Consider the following 18204-nt stretch of genomic DNA (forward strand, 5'->3'; position numbering starts at 1 on the left):
TGAATAGCAGTGGAAAGATCAGTGAATGGTGGGGAAATGTTGTGATGTATTTCTCTCTCTCTCTCTCTCTCCTCCACTCTCTTTTTTATTAGTGACTTCATATTGATCTACAAAATTATAAGATAACAGGGGCTCTGTTATAAGATACCAAAGTTCTGTATCCCCATTCCCTCCATTGGAAGCTATAGTAGTTATCCCAAAGTCGCAGATATGGGTTCACTATTATTTCTATAACTGTCTATATTTATATATATTTGCCTATATATTTTCCATTACCCCATCTTCTCTTCCTTTCTATGTCACACCTACTCTTGTTGCTACTTCCAAACGTACTTTTTTTTTTTTTTTTGTCTCCAGGGTTATCTATGGGGCTTGGTGCCTGCACTACAAATCCATTGCTCCTGGAGACCATTTTTCCCATTTTGTTGCCCTTGTTGTAGTTGTTATTGTTATTGTTGATGTCGTCATTGTTGGATAGGACAGAGAGAAATGGAGAGAGGAGGGGAAGACAGAGAGGAACAGAGAAATATAGACACCTGCAGACCTGCTTCACCGCTTCAGAAGAGAACCCCTGCATGTGAGGAACTGGGGTCTTGAACTGGGATCCTTATGCCCGCCCTCGAGCTTTGAGCCATGTGCGTTTAACCCACTGTGCTAACACCCAGCACCCCCCCTTCCTTCCTTTTTTTCTTTTTCTCTCTGAGTCCTGATGGAGTTGGAGTCCAGAGTCCCCTGTTAGTCTTCCTCCTATCATTTCTCCTCCACTGGAAGTATGAGCTAAAATTCTTTTTGAGGTTCAGGTGGGAATTCTGGCTTCTGTAATTGCTTCTTTGCTGGACACAGGTGTCGGCAGGTTGATCCATACCCACAGCCTGTTTCTATCTTTCCCTAGTCGTCTCTCCTCCACTCTCTCAAATAAATAATGAGAAAGCTGAGCTAAGGAAGTCACTTGGCAGTGATGTTGCACATGTGTGATGCCCTGGGCACTTCATAAAGGAGTTATTGAGATAGCACTGGAGAGACGTGGTACAGTCTAGTTAGAGAAGACAAATGGTTCTGATGGCCTTTCACCATCCATCCATCCTCCCAGCTGACCCAGCAGCCACCTGTTCCACAGGCTGCATGGGCGCTACAGGATGGCACAATAGGACCAAGCGTCCCTAGGGAGGCCTCCAGCAGCCTGGTACTACAGCCTCCTCAAGGAGCACAGGGCCTGAGGAGGATAAAAATAAACATGTGCTGGGAGTGGGCCATTGCGCTGCGGGATAAGCGCAAGTGGCGCAAAGCGCAAGCACTGGCCTAAGGATCCCGGTTCTAGCCCCGCCCCAGCTCCCCACCTGCAAGGAGATTCACTTCACAGGCAGTGAAGCAGGTCTGCAAGTGTCTATATTTCTCTCCCCCTGTCTACCTCTCCTCTCTCATTTCTCTCTGTCCTACCCAACAACGATGACATCAATAAAAATAATGACTACAACAACAACAACAAAAACAAGGGCAACAGAAAGGAAATAAATAAATAAATATTTAATAAATAAATAAATATATGCTGAGGGGCCAGGCAGTAGGACATTACTAGAGCGTGTATGTTACAGTGCACGAAGATCCAGGTTCAAGCCACGAGTCCCCACCTGAAGGGGGAAGCTTCATGAGTGATAAAACAGTGCTGCTGATGTCTCTCTTTCTCTCTACTCTATCTCTCCTTCCTTCTCAAGTCCTCTCTTAATTAATTAATTTTTTTTTAAATATTTTAAAAATCTCAGTGACTAAGAAAGTTTATTTATATTTTTTTCCTCATCTAATACTAATGAGTTAAGTTACCTTCATTGCCTTCTTCACCTCATCCTGAATGGAGCTTGAAGGAATCCGTGTTAAGTGTGATAAACCAGAAAAAGAAGGATGAATATGGGGTGATCTCACCCATTAGCAGAACTTGAGAAACAAAAACATGAAGAGGAAACAAAGTAAAACATGGACTGATTTGTTGTATTACACCAAAGCAAAGGACTCTGAGGAAGGAGAGCAGGGTGAAGAGTGGAGGGTGGAGGGGTGGGGGGTAGGGTGCTTTCAGCGCCTAGTACAGGATAACTGACCTGGCTTATGGTAGTGCTGGGAATTGTACCTGGGAGCCCAGACCCACAGTCACGAAGGTGTTTTGCAGAACCAGAACCAGCCCCAGCCCCAGCCCCAGCCCCAGCCCCAGGATGATAATTTTTCACATGCCTGGCATTTCTCAGCAGCATAAGGCCTTCTCCACCAAGCGGACCTCTCCAATCTTGTCTTTCCAAGCTCCCCTCTGCCTCAGCAACCATAACACTGAGCAGACCCTCTCTTGGCTCAGGGTGTGGGTGTTTTCTGTCCTCTTAGACTAAATATTCTCTCCCCAGATACCCCCATACTGCATTTCCTCACTCCTGATCTCTGCTCAACTGTCATCTCACTGGCATGGCCTTTTCCGTCCATCCTATCTAGACTGGAACTCTCTTCCTTAGCAGGCCACAGTGCACCTGATGTAAGTTTTGCTCACTTTTCCATTTATTCATTAACTTATGCACATTATTTATTTTTTTAGTTTAATTTTCCCATTATTTTTTTAAATATTTATTTATTTATTCCCTTTTGTTGCCCTTGTATTATTGTTGTAGTTACGATTGTTGTTGTTATTGTTGTCGTTGTTGGATAGGACAGAGAGAAATGGAGAGAGGAGAGGAAGACAGAGAGGGGGAGAGAAAGATAGACACCTGCAGACCTGCTTCACTGCTTGTGAAGCGACTTCCCTGAAGGTGGGGAGCTGGGGGCTCGAACTGGGATCCTTATGCCAGTCCTTGCGCTTCGCACCACATGCGTTTAACCCACTGCACTACCACCCAACTCCCTTCCCATTATTTTTTAATTGGGAGGTTAATGGTTTACAGTACACTTGTTGACACATTACAGAATTCACCGCATGTACTGGTTAGCCATACCATGTGAATGCAAACTTTCTGAGCTGCCTTCTTATTTATTTAGGATAGAGACAGAGATATTGAGAGAGAAGGGGAGACAGAGTGAGAGAGAAAATCGCCTGCATCACTGCTTCACTGCTTATGAAGCTTTCCCCCTACAAGTGGGGAACAAGGACTTGAACCACAGGTTCTTACACACTGGAATGTGAGCCCTCTACCAGAGATGCCACCATCCAGCCCCTAAGCTGTCTTCAAGTGAGTATAGAAAGTAGGGAAAATAATACCATCAATAAATCCACATACATGCAGCTGTGTTAATCAGCTCTGGTGGAGGTACTGCACCTGAAGCCACAGCTGCAGTTGGTACTACTGTTTAGTCAAATTCATGTGACTTGGCTGTTTTCACCTGCCAAGATTCATTCTGCTTTTCACCCCAGAAGCCCCACTAGTGAATAGGTGTCTAGTGGGGACTGAAATCTTTCTGTCCTCAGGGGCACTAAATCCTGAAATGTTTCCTAGGATGCAACATGATTTTTACATTTCTTTTTCTTTTTTTATTGATTTTTAATTTATTTTGGATAGAGTCAGAGAGAAATTGAGGGGGGAGATAGAAAGGGAAACAGGGGAGTCAGGAGGTAGCACCGCAGGTTAAGCGCACGTGGCGCAAAGCGCAAGGACCGGGATAAGGATCCCGGTTCGAGCCCCTGGCTCCCCACCTGCAGGAGAGTTGCTTCACAGGTGGTAAAGCAGGTCTGCAGGTGTCTATCTTTCTCTCCCCCTCTCTGTCTTCCCCTCCTTTCTCCATTTTTCTCTGTCCTATCTGACAACGACAACATCAATAACAACAACAATAATAACTACAACAATAAAAAAACAAGGGTAACAAAAGGGAAAAAATATATATATATATATGAAAGAGACAGAGAGACACCAGCAGCAGTGATTCACCACTCATGAAGCTTTCCCCTTACAAGTGGGGACCAGAGGCTTGAACGTGGGTCCTTAAGCATAGTAATGTGTGTGCTCAACTGGCCCCTGCTTTTATATTTTAGTGAAAGAGCAGGGGCAGGGGAGAGACCAGAGTGCTGCCCAGTTCTGATTTATGGTGTATGGTGGTGTCAGGGATTGAACCTGCATCTTCTGGTGCCTTAGGCATGAAAGGCTAGTGCACTACTGTGTGTACTATCTCCCTGACCTACAACTGCAAAGTCTCCTTGCTGTTGTTTGATACAGTGTTACAGGAGAGTGAAAGAGACCACAGCACTAAAGCTTCCTTCAGTGTGGGGAGTGGGAAGTTTAAACGCTGGTCACACACATGGCAGATCAACTGTGAAAGTTTTTCTAATCTAATTAGACAGTCTGGAACTCAGGAAATGACTATCAGATACACCTTCAACCCAGCAACCCACGTGACCCTGACTTTTTTTTTTTCTTTCAAACGCCAGGGGGTAAGATCCTTCACCATGAAGTTATTATTTTTTCCATATATATGTGTGTGTGTGTGTGTGTGTGTGTGTGTGTGTGTGTGTGTGTTTATGAGATGTTTTGAGACTGCACAAATATTCTATTCAACTTTTACCAAATGATGCTAGCATTCATCTTGTCCAGAGCCATCATAGTTCACGTGCATTTCTCTAGTAGTGATTTCATATTTTCTTTTTTATTTTTCCTACATGTCTTAAGTGGAATTTTCTTTCCTCCTCCATTCTCAAGTGATTTTTTTTTATCATTTTTATTTTCTTGTTAGTGATTTAGTTGTGTTTTACAAAATTACAAGATTTCGAGTATCATTTCACACACAGACATGATGCTTGTGAGTAAACGCACCCTCCACCAGTCTTGTGGCCCCTCCAACCCTGGTGACGTATTTTTTATAGAGATAATAGCGGGGAGGGCAGAGAGTGACGCACCTATTTGAGTGCACATATTACCATATTTGAGGACATGGATTTGAGCCCTGCTCCCCACCTGCAGGGGCAAGCTTCCCTAGTAGTGAAGCAGATCTGCAAGTACCTCTCTTTCTTTCTTTTTTCTTTTTCTGCCTCCAGGGTTATCACTGGAACTCAGTGCCTGCACTATATTATGAATCCACTGCTCCTAGCAGCCATTATTTTTTCTTTTTTTTTTTTTACATAGAACAGAGAGAAACTAAGCGGGGGAGAGATCTAGAGGAAGAGAGAAAGACACCTGCAGACCTGCTTCACTGCTTGTGAAGCAACCTCCCTGCAGATGGAGGGCCAGGGACTTGAACTGAGAACCTTAACTGGGTCCTTTCACTTTGTACTATCTTAACCTGGTGCACCACAGCCCAAGCGCCCCCCTTTCTTCCTATCCCCCTCGACATGTCTCTCTCCTATCCAATAAAATAGAAAGAAGAAGCAAAAAAGGTGGATTTATAGTGCTGGCACTGAGCCGCAGCAATAACGCTAATGGCTATAAAAAAAGGCAGGGGGAATCGGGCTATAGCGCAGCGGGTTAAGCGCACGTGGCGCAAAATGCAAGGACCGGCTTAAGTATCCTGGCTCTCCACCTGCAGGAGAGTCACTTCACAGGTAGTGAAGCAGGTCAGCAGGTGTCTATCATTCTCTCCCCCTCTCTGTCTTCCCCTCCTCTCTCCATTTCTCTCTGTCCTATCCAACAATGCCGACAACAATAATTACTACAGTAATCAAACAAAAAGGGCAACAAAAGGGAATAAATAAATATTTTTAAAAAGGAGGAGGAGAGATGTCCTCACTCACAGATGGCCTCTAACAAAGCAGGTGTTTATGTACATTCCTATTAATTTGTAGTCACATAAATCACTATTGAAGTAACATGAGAAGGGAAAAACTGATTGAATGTCTCAAACTTTTTAAAGCACAGAGTCTTTTTAATACATAGGCTGAGTCTTTGATATGTTGACTCTCTTAAAAGCTTAGTCCAGGGAGAACAAAAGCAACCTGTGGCATAGCTAAATGGAAATAATGTCAAAGGACAAAAAATATGGTGATGGTGTGTATGATACAGTAAATCCTAACAAAGGGATTTTTCAAAGTTAACCCAACTTCCAAACAATATGATTATTGAAATAAATAACTATTGTCTTCTTAAACCCTAAGACAACAGGAATCTCCCTCTTCCTCTATAGAGCCTGTTTCTCACAATCCTGGAACCTCTGGGGTGGAGCTCACTTCCCTGCATGCTTCTATCAAGTGAGGCCAAATGATATTGCATCTGCTGATTCCAACCTAATCAATACAACGAGTACCATCTCAGCATGCCTCACCTCAGACTGTGTAGAGACGTTAAGCATGGATTGCCAACCCTTCACCCTCATCACTCGGGTGAGACCTTTCCTTTCATGGTATTCTCTAATTCCATTCCAGGAGGTTCACTTCCTAACAAAGTCCCAAAACCTAGATATAGGCCAGGTCCCTTTAGATAGAGCATATGTTCATATGTATCCATAGATTGGGGCAAAATATATATCTGAAAGCAAAAATACACAATAGTCTTTTGTGGGTCAGTATCAAGTTCATAATGAAATAGCATCCACTTAGACTTAGATACCCTCCTCACCTACCTCCTATTACAGTTCTCGCACTCACTGCAAAGCTAACCTTATCAAAGCAAGGACTGCAAAAGCTGAATTAGGGCAAGAGACTGGCATCCTTTAATGATGACTCTTTAGTCACTATCAGGCCATACCACCAGCTGGGGCCCTAATTGGGGAGTCCTGAGATTCCCAAGCAGACTTGATGGGCCTAGAACTCGAATAAATCACTCATTCTATTGATACCAGTCATTTCTATCAGGAACAACAAAATAGACCCCTCCAAAAACTAGGCCCCCATAGGACCTTGCCCTCAACTTGTATCAACAATGGTAGAGAATGTTCCATCCTCCAAAGGCAGGATGGGCAACATACTCTATGCTACACCTGAGGAAGATGGGTTGATACTGGAGCAGCATGGAATGTTCCTATTCATGACCACAGAATGTGAGCTCAGATCTAGAGGGATGCAGAGGTCACACAGGCTCCTAAGCTAATTATGGGCACCAGATCAGATAAAATCTATGGGGTTTACAGTCAACAATACTTATACCCCTTTCCCATATTAGGGAGCTACTCTCTTCCCTGACCCAGCTTTCTGGTCTTTTTCCCAGCCGTGACATCATCTCCCCAGACAATAACTTGGATCCACCTGCATATCAGATTTCAGGCACAGGCAAAACAAAACAAAACACCACTAGTATAGCTATAGGCCCTTTGAAATATAACTAAAATATGCCTACTAGCTATTAACAAAAGGGAGGACCCCCCAAAACTTCAATGCACTATTCCAGCCTTTAGGTCCATGATTGTTCAACAATTTGTTTGGCTTTGTATGTTAACTTTCTTTTCAGCCACCAGGTTCCAGATGCTAGCAGGATGTGACAAGACTTCCCCGGACAGACAAGCCCACCAATGTGCCTTGGAGCTCCGCTTCCCCAGAACCCTTCCCCACTAGGGAAAGAGAGAGACAGGTTGGGAGTATGGATATACCCGTCAATGCCCATGTTCAGCGAGAAAGCAAATACAGAAGCCAGACCTTCCACTTTCTGCATCCCACAGTGACCTTGGGTCAATACTCCCAGAGGGGTAAAGAATAGGAAAGCTAAGAGTTGGGAGGTAGCGCAGGGGGTTAAGCACATGTGGCTCCAAGCACAAGGACCTGTGTAAGGATACCGGTTCAAGCCTCCAGCTCCCCACCTGCAGGGGAGCTGCTTCACAGGCTGTGAAGCAGGTCTGCAGGTATCTATCTTCTCTCCCCCTCTCTGTCTTCCTCTCCTCTCTCCATTTCTCCCTGTCCTATCCAACAACTATGACATCAATAACAATAATAACTACAATAAAAAAAAGGGCAACAAAACTGAATAAATAAATAAATATTTAAAAAAAGAATAGGAAAGCTTTCAGGGGAGGGGATGGAATACAGAGGTCTGGTGGTGGAAATTGTGCGAAGTTGTACCCCTCTTACCCTATGGTTTTGTCAATGTTTCCTTTTTATAAATAAAAAAATTATAAAAAAAAAAGAAAAAAGAGAAGAAAGCAGGACAAACAGGGTGAATTCTCAGTGGACTGTGGTCTATCACAGCAGATTTGGAAACTCAGAAGGGGAAGAAAGGATCACAAAGGATAGGTTGAGAACCTACATCATATATATATATATATATATATATATATATATATATATATATATATATATATATTCATTTATTTATTATTTATTGGTTAAAGACGAGCAATTGAGAGGTAACGGGGAGATAGAGAGGAGAGAGAGAGAGAAAGAGAGAGAGAGAGAGAGAGACCTTCAGCAGGCTCCACAGTTCCTAAAGCTTTCCTCCTGCAAGTGGGGACCAAAACCCGGGTCCTTTCACTTTGCAGCATGTGTGCTCAACCAGGTGTGCCACTGACTGCCCTGCAAGTTACATCTTTTATTTATTTATTTATTTATTTATTTATTTATTTAAAAAAGGAGACATTAATAAAACTGCAGGATAAGAGGGGTACAACTCCACACAATTCCCACCACCAGATCTCCATATCCCATCCCCTCCCCTGATAGCTTTCCTATTCTTTGCCCCTCTGGGAGTATGGACCCAAGGTAGTTGTGGGTTGCAGAAGGTGGAAGGTCTGGCTTCTGTAATTGCTTCCCCGCTGAACATGGGCGTTGACAGGTCGATCCATACTCCCAGTCTGTCTCTCTCTTTCCCTAATAGGGTAGGGCTCTGGGGAATCAGAGCTCCACATTGGTGGGCTTGTCTGCCCAGGAAAGTCTGGTCGGCATCATGTTAGCATCTGGAACCTGGTGGCTGAAAAGAGAGTTAACATACAAAGCCAAACAAATTGTTGAGCAAGGAAGCTACATCTTTTTGTTATATATTTATTTTATTTATTTATTCCCTTTTTGTTGCCCTTGTTTTATTATTGTAGTTATTATTGTTGTTGTCGTTGTTGGATAGGACAGAGAGAAATGGAGAGAGTAGGGGAAGACAGAAAGGAGGAGAGAAAGATAGACACCTGCAGACCTGCTTCACCACCTGTGAAGCGACTCCCCTGCAGGTGGAGAGCCGGGGTTCGAACCGGGATCGTTATGCCGGTCCTTGTGCTTTGCGCCACCTCCACTTAACCCGCTGTGCTACAGCCCGACTCCCTGGAAACTACATCTTTATGGTTGAGCAGGATGACAGTTTGGCGGAGGGTGAAATATCCTGACACTTATCTTGAGGGTATGTGAGAATGCACTCTGTGACAATAACAACCCCATACATCAACATCTCTTCAATAAAAAGATACCGAAGTTGAAAAAAAAAAGGGGGGGATGGGGCAGGTGGTTAAGATGGCACATATTACTAATTGTAAAGACCTGTGCAAGGATCTTGGGTCCAGCCCCCAGCTCCCCGCCTGCACAGGAGAACACTTCACAAGTAGTGAAGCAGGGTTGCAGGTGTCTTTCTCTCTCCCTCTCTATCTCCCCTTCCTCTCTCAATTTCTCTGTCCTATCCAATAAAATGGGGGGGAATGGCCACCAAAGCAGTGGATTTGTAGTACTGGTACCAAGACCCAGCGATAACCCTGGAGGCAAATAAAAAAAGGTATTTCAACATTAACATGAGGGACAGCAAGAACCAGAGCATTCCGCTGACATATGTGATGCTGCAAATCAAGCTCAGGACTTCATTCTTACAAGTCTAGCCCACTACCTGGTAATTTCTTTTCTTTTCTTTTTTTTAAACCAGAGCATTTACCAGCTCTGGTTTATGGTGGTTCAAGGGATTGAACCTGGGACTTCAAAGCCTCAGACAAGAGAGTCACTTTGCATAACCATTGTGCTATCTAACCCTGCCCCCTCCTGGCAGTTTTTTTATATATATTTATTTATTTATTCCCTTTTGTTGACCTTGTTGTAGTTATTATTGTTGTCATTGTTGGATACGACAGAGAGAAATGGAGAGAGGAGGGGAAGACAGAGAAGGGGAGAGAAAGATACCTGCAGACCTGCTTCACTGCTTGTGAAGCGACTCCCCTGGGGGAGCTGGGGGCTCGAACTGGGATACTTACGCTGTTCCTGGCACTTTGTGCCACCTGCACTTAACCAACTGCGCTTAACCCACTGCGCTACCACCCTACTCTCCCTCCTGGCAATTTCTTTTTTTTTAATTTAAGAAAGGAGACATTAACAAAACCATAGAATAAGAGGGGTACAGTTCCGCAAAATTCCCATAACCCGATCTCCATATCCCACCCCCTACTCTGATAGCCTTACTATTCTCTATCTCTCTGGGATTATGGATCCAGGGTCGTTGTGGGTTGCAGAGGGTGGAAGGTCTGGCTTCTGTAATTGCTTCCCCGCTGAACATGGGCGTTGACTGGTCGATCCATACTCCCAGTCTGCCTCTCTCTTTCCCTAGTAGGGTGGGGCTCTGAGGAAGTGGAGCTCCAATACACATTGATGGGGTCGTCTGTCCAGGGAAGTCTGGTCAGCATCTTGCTGGCACCTGGAACCTGGTGGCTGAAAAGAGAGTTAACATACAAAGCCAAACAAACTGTTGAACAATCATGGACCTAAAGACTGTAATAGTGCAGATGAGGTGTTGGGGGGTATTCCCTGCATGCTCTTGTGTACTTTTGCTTTCACGTATATATTTTGCCCTAGTGTATGGGCACGTGTGAACCTATGCTCCGTCTCAGGTGACCTGGACTATATCTAGGTTTGGGGACTTTATTGGGGAGTGGACCACCTGGAATGGAATTAGAGAATACTATGAAAGGAAAGGTCTCACCTGAGTGATGAAGCTGAAGGGTTGCCATTCCACACCTGAAGTCTCTGGTCAGAGTCTGAAGTGAAGCATGTTGGGGTGGCACTCGTTGTGTTGATTAGGCTGTGATCTGCGGATGCAATATTATTTGATTTGAATCGAGAGCAGCATGCAGGAAAGCGGGCCCCACCTTAAGGTTCCAGGTCTGGAGGAAATATAGGCTCTATAGTGGAAATGTGAGGTTCCTGTTGTCTTAGGGTTCAAGAAGACAATGGATAGTTATTGTTATCATCACATTATTTGGTAATTAGGTTAACTTTGGAAAGTCCCTTTGTTAGGGTTTGGGATATAATACCCAGCATCTTGTGTATAGCTGTGCTACCGGTTGCTTCTGCTCTCCCTGGTCTGTCTAGAACTTCTTAAAACACAGACTGAGTCTTTTTAGTACATAGGCTGTTGACTCTCTCAAAAGCCTCCTGGCAATTTCTAAGCTCATGTAGTGTTGATATTTTAAAGTCAGCAGTATATAGCATAATGGTTATGCAAAGAGATTCTTACACCATTCCCACCACCACCCAAGTCCCTCTTCACCACTGCAAACTAGATATTCAACAGCCTACCCATCTTGCTGCAATACACATTCACACAGTCCAAGCTTCACCCTGTGTTCCCCTTTTCTTGCCTTGCATCTAGTTTATTTATTTTGCACAGAGGCAAATAGAAATTTGAGAGGGGTGGGGGAAGATAGAGACAGAGAAAGAGAGAGACCAGGTGGTGGCACACCTGGTCAAGCACACACATTACAGTGTACAAGGACTTGGGTACCAGTCCCCAGTCCCCACATGCAGGGAGAAAGCTTCACGAGTGGCGAAACAGGGCTGCAGGTGTCTCTCTGTCTCTCTCCCTCTCTATCTCCCCTACCCTCTCCATTTCTCTCTGCCTCCATTCAATAATAAATAAAGATTTAAAAAAGAGAGATGGAGAGAGAGAGACCTGCAGCACTGTTTGACCACTCATTATGTAGAATCTAGAGAATTGAAGCACATGAACTTAAGCAATAAATAAAGCATCACTTATTAGTGGAACTTAATAAAGTAGGGACAGGGAGGGAAAGCACAAAGTGAAACATAGACTGGACATGGCGTATATTGCACCAAAGCAAAAGACATGAGATGGTGGGGGAAGAAGAAGAGGAAGAAAGCCTCTTCGGAAACCTGGAAATTGTATGCAAATGTGATAACTCCACTGCAAAGCAGTAACCTCCTCAATAAAATAATAATAATAAAGCAAACTGTTTCTAAGACTTTGTGATAATTCTGGTGGTTATCTTTGGGAGGTGGGAGGGTGGAGACACAGAATCCTTGGTGGTGGGTGTTGTGTGGAACTATAACTGTAATCTTACAACCTTGTAACCCACTATGAATCACAGATTTGAAAATAGGGGCGGGAGGAATACAGCTAAGCGATTAACACCGCAGCTCTGCTGAAGGGGCGGGGAACAGTGTGTGCAATGGTGGAAATTTCAAGGCCTCACCAGGAGCAGGGAGGCGGATAAGAAACAGCCTCTGGTTAGGCAGCCTCCCACAAGATAAGGAGGCAGACTAGAAATGGTCTTGTGACAGTACCTCACAATACTACTTATCTTGCCATGTTCTAGAAAGGATTACAGAGGATTCCTCCCAGCATGAAGCTGAGCTGCCCAGCCCCTGTGGAAAAGTTTGTTTGCTGTTTGTTTGTGTGTTTGTTTGTGTTTGCTTTTTACCAGAGCACTACTCAGTTCTGGCTTATGGTGGCAATGGGAACTGAACCTAGGACATTGGAGCCTCAGGCATGAGAATCTCTTTGCATAACCATTATGCTATCTACCCCCCACCAGTTAAATACGTTTTTAAAAAGGTAACTTTCCTGGGATCCACTCCCAGAGAATCTGCTTTATTTACTCTGTTGTGAGGCCAAGTAATTTTTTGAGCTCCCCAAGTGATATTAATGCACAACCAGGACTACGAAGCACTGTGCTGGGGATCAGGAGGTGGTGCACCTGATTGAGTGCATTGTCACCATGCACAAGGACCCCCGGGTTCAAGCCCCAGGTCTCCATCTACAGGGGTTAAGCTTCACAAGCATTGAAGCAGTGCTGAGTTGTCTTTCTCTCTCCTTCCTTATCCCCCTTCCTTCTCAATTTCTCTCTGTCCTATCATATAAAATGAATAGTTTGACAAATGAAGAAATGCTCACTTATAGATGGAACTAAAAACAAACAAAAAAAAACAGTCAAGGAAAAACTAAGGTGAAACTTGAAGTAAGTGTGATGTAGACCACCAAAAGCAAAGGACTCTTGGGAAGGAAGAAAAGGGACAGAATGAAGAGATATTTAGACCTGGTGGTGCCTGTGCATGAAATACTATACTGTAGGGAGTTGGGCGGTCGGTCACATAGCAGGTTAAGCGCACATGGCGTGAAGCTCAAGGACCAGCGTAAGGATCCCGGTTCGAGCCCCCGACTCCCCACCTACAGGGGAGTCATTTCACAAGCAGTGAAGTAAGTCTGCAGGTGTCTATCTTTCTCTCCCCTTCTCTGTCTTCCCCTCCTCTCTCCATTTCTATCTGTCCTATCCAACAACAATGACGACAATAATAACAACAACAATAATAACTACAACAACAGTAAAAATAACAAGGTCAACAAAAGGGAAAATAAATATATTAATTTAAAAACAGAAAGACTACACTGTAAACCATTAACGTCCTAATAAAATAAAAAGAAAAAAACGAATAAATGAAGGAGGAGGAGGTGAAGGAGAAAAAGAACTGTGAAGCAGAGGACAGACTTATGCTAACTCATACTGAATGCTTTCTGGTGCACCTGTTCTTAAGAGCTTAAGTAGTTTTAGTAAGAAATAAAACATGTGATTCCATGAAAGAGAAGAACAGTCAGAAGCAAGTGTTCCGAGGAGAAGTAGACCTCAAGATGCCAGTGGCTGAACAGAGTCCTGACATCAGATGGCCTGACCTCTGCCACTTCCACCAGTCATGATAACTAACTTCACTTCTCTAACCCCTGATAGCACCAGTCAGTACACCTAGCATGTGACCCGTCCCTGGTAGCTGTCCATTAACTCTGAATGCAGGAGGCTGGGCAGTGGCACAGCTGGTTCAGTACACGTTACCATGTGTAAGGACCTGGGTTCAAGCCCTAGGCCCCAAATATAACAGGAATAAAACTTCACAAGTGGTGAAGCAGTGCTGCTGGTATCTTTCTGTCTCTCTTCTTCTCCACCCCCCACCCCCCTCAATTTCTCTGTCCTATCAAATTAAATAAATAAAGATTAAAAAAAACTCTTGAGGGCTGGGCAGTAGCACAGCGGGTTAAGTGCACATGGCACAAAGAGCAAGGACCAGCATAAGGATCCCTGTTCCAGCCCCCAGCTCCCCACCTGGAGAGGAGGGTCACTTTGCAAGTGGTGAAGCAGGTCTGCAGGAGTCTTTCTCTCCTCTTCTCTGTCTTCCCCTCCTCTCTCCATTTCTCTCTGTCCTATCCAACAATGACAATAGCAACAATAACAACCACAACAAGGGCAACAACAAGGGCTACAAAATGGGAAAAATAGCCTCCAAGAGAGTGGATTCAAAGTGCTGGCACCGAACCCCAGCAATAACCCTGGAGGAAAAAAAAACTCTGAATGCTAATTTCTGGGCTTTATAACTTGAAGATAATAATGTCTACCTGTATCCAAGGGTTTCTGAGTAAATGGATAATGACCTTGAAGATATTTTATGGGGGGAGACATTTTATGAACATCTAGATGGAGGGTAGAAATATTATTTGTCTTTTGGGTAAATATTAAACATGGATATAACTTGGTTGGTTTTTGTTTGTTTGTTTAACTTTCCCAAGATTTTTTTTTCTTACCAGAGCACTACTCAGCTCTGGCTTATGGTGGTGCTGGGGATTGAACCTGGGATTTTGGAGCTTCAGATACGAGTCTTTTTGAAGAACCATTATGCTATTTCCCCCCCACCCCTGAATGTAAATTAATTCATGGGAAAGCTGTGACAGAAGAAAGAAGTTGAGTGATAAGGTCAACATAAGCCAAGAAAAAGTCTATAATGCTTACTTGTGCATTTTCTGTCCCTCAGCATCCTGACAGGAAAAGGGATTTCTCTCCTTGAGGGAAAAGACAAACAACAGATGGTCACATGGTGACATTCAGCAAATATTTCAGGAATGCCCCCACTACACCTCCCCCCATCCTGCAGACACCAGACATGAGAAATGTGGCAACCATTCAAGGATGTGCTTGGAGAAAGAACCAGGGACTTGTTATCACTGGACAGACACCTACCTTCATTGACTGCCTCCCCTGCCCCATAGCCCATATCCATTCATGAAACCTCAATGTGTCCTACCCTCAGGGCCTCAAGCTTTGTCTCTTGCCTGGCCCTATTTTCCCTTTGAAGAATATAAACGTTCTGTTTAACATCCCACTCCTTTTTGTGTTAAATATTTTATTTATGTAGTGAGTGAGACAGGAGGAAAGAAAGAAAGGAAGAAAGGAAGAAAGGAAGAAAGAAAGAAAGAAAGAAAGAAAGAAAGAAAGAAAGAAAGAGAAAACCAGAGTATCACTCTGGCACATGTGATGTGACATTGGGGACTGAACTCTGGATCTCATGCTTGAGAGTCCAATGCTTTATCCACTGAACCACCTTATGGACCACACCATTCATCTCCTTGTTTCTCTTGTGCTGCCCTACCTATCAATACTTAATCATTGAGGGCAACCCATCAAGATTGCTCAGAAAAATGAAGCCCAGATGCTAGCTAGGACCATTATCTCCAAAGCACCAAATGAGTGTTACAAAAAGCCTATTAATAACCCCCGTGCACAGAGAAGAGGGAGATGGAGAGGATGGAGATGGAGGGGATGGGGAAGATACAGAAGGAGGTGATGGAGATGATGGAGATGGTGGGGATGGAGAAGATGCAGAAGGAGAGGATGGAGATGATGGAGATGGCGGGGATGGGGAAGATGCAGAAGGAGAGGATGGAGATGATGGAGATGGCGGGGATGGGGAGGATGCAGAAGGAAGCGATGGAGATGATGGGGATGGTGGGATGGGGAACATGCAGAAGTAGAGGATGGAGATGATGGAGATGGCGGGGATGGGGAAGATGCAGAAGGAGAGGATGGAGATGATGGAGCTGGTGGGATGGGGATGATGCGGAAGGAGGCAATGGAGATTATGGAGATGGCGGGGATGGGGAAGATGCAGAAGACTGGGGTGGAGATGATGGAGATGGCCGGGATTGGGAAGATGCAGAAGGAGAGGATGGAGATGATGGAGATGGCAGGGATGGAGAAGATGCAGCAGGAGAGGATGGAGAGGATGGAGATGGCGGGGATGGGGAGGATGCAGAAGGAAGCGATGGAGATGATGGTGATGGTGGGTTGGGGAACATGCAGAAGTAGAGGATGGAGATGATGGAGATGGCGGGGATGGAGAAGATGCAGCAGGAGAGGTTGGAGATGATGGAGATGGCAGGGATGGAGAAGAAGCAGAAGGAGAGGGTGGAGATGATGGAGATGGCGGGGATAGGGAAGATGCAGAAGGAGAGGATGGAGAATATGGAGATGGCGGGGATGGAGAAGAAGCAGAAGGAGAGGATGGAGATGATGGAGATGGCGGGGATGAGGAAGATGCAGCAGGAATGGATGGAGATGATGGAGATGGCGGGGATAGGGAAGATGCAGAAGGAGAGGATGGAGAAGATGGAGATGGCGGGGATGGAGAAGAAGCAGAAGGAGAGGGTGGAGATGATGGAGATGGCGGGGATAGGGAAGATGCTGAAGGAGAGGATGGAGAAGATGGAGATGGCGGGGATGGGGAAGATGCAGAAGGAGAGGATGGAGATGATGGAGATGGTGAGATGGGGAAGATGCGGAAGAGGGCGATGGAGATTATCAAGATGGCGGGGATGGGGAAGATGCAGAAGGAGAGGATGGAGAGGATGGAGATGGCAGGGATGGAGAAGATGCAGAAGGAGGGGGTGGAGATGATGGGGATGGTGGGGATGGGGAAGATGCAGAAGGAGAGGATGGAGATGATGGAGATGGCGGGGATGGGGAAGATGCAGAGGGAGAGGATGGAGAGGATGGAGATGGCGGGGATGGAGAAGATGCAGAAGGAGCGGGTGGAGATGATGGAGATGGCGGGGATGGGGAAGATGCAGAAGGAGAGGATGGAGATGATGGAGATGGCGGGTATGGGGAAGATGCAGAAGGAGAGGATGGAAATGATGGAGATGGCGGGGATGGAGAAGATGCAGAAGGAGCGGGTGGAGATGATGGAGATGGCGGGGATGGGGAAGATGCAGAAGATCCCTGTCTTCTCCATCCCCGCCATCTCCATCATCTCCATCCTCTACTTCTGCATCCACCCCATCCCCACCATCCCCATCATCTCCATCACTTCCTTCTATATCTTCCCCATCCCTGCCATCTCCATCATCTCCATCACTTCCTTCTACATCTTCCCCATCTCTGCCATCTCCATCATAAAAATAAATAAATAGGGGGCTGGGTGGTGGCACATCTGTTTGAGCGCACATGTTACAATGCACAAGGACTCAGGTTCCAGCCCCCAGTCCTCACCTGCAGGGGAAAGCTTTACAAGTGGTGAAGCAGTGCTGCAGGTGTGTCTCTGTCTCTCACCCTCTGTATCTCTCCCTTCCCTCTCAGTTTCTGACTGTCTCTATCCAATAAATAAAGATAATAAATTTAAAAAATAAATAAATAAGTAAATAACCCTGCACCAATGCAAAGGACTCTGGGGATGTAGGAAAAAGGAGGGATGAATAGAGTGGTGGGGTCCTGGTGCATGATGGCATAGGGTTGAGACTGTTCTGCAGACACCTTTCATGAGGAGATGAGAAATTGTACCTATGTGTCAACAACTATACTGTAAACCATTAATTTCCCCCCAAAATTATTTTAATCCTGGTGGGGGTAGATAGTATACTGGTTATGCAAAGAGATACTCAAATCTGAGGCTCCAAAGTCCCAAGTTCAATCCCCCATAAACCTGAGATGAGCAGTGCTTTGTTAAAATATATATGTGTATGTGTATGTATATGTATATGCCCAGAGGATTAAGCACAGGTGGCGCAAAGCACAAGGACCAGCATAAGGATCCTGGTTCAAGCTCCCGGCTCCCCACCTGCAGGGGAGTCGCTTCACAGGTGGTGAAGCAGGTCTGCACATGTCTGTCTTTCTCTCCCCCTCTCTGTCTTCCCCTCTTCTCTCCATTTCTCTCTGTCCTATTTAACAACGACAACATCAATAACAACAACAATGAAAAAACAGCAAGGGCAACAAAAAAGGGAAAATAAATAAATAAAATAAATTATAAATATATAATAACATCATATATATGACATTAATCCCACTAAACAAGAAGGCTGGTCACTTGTTCAGGGCTCT

The sequence above is a fragment of the Erinaceus europaeus genome, chromosome X, assembly GCF_950295315.1.
Source record: "Erinaceus europaeus chromosome X, mEriEur2.1, whole genome shotgun sequence".
NCBI classification, from domain to species: domain Eukaryota; kingdom Metazoa; phylum Chordata; class Mammalia; order Eulipotyphla; family Erinaceidae; genus Erinaceus; species Erinaceus europaeus.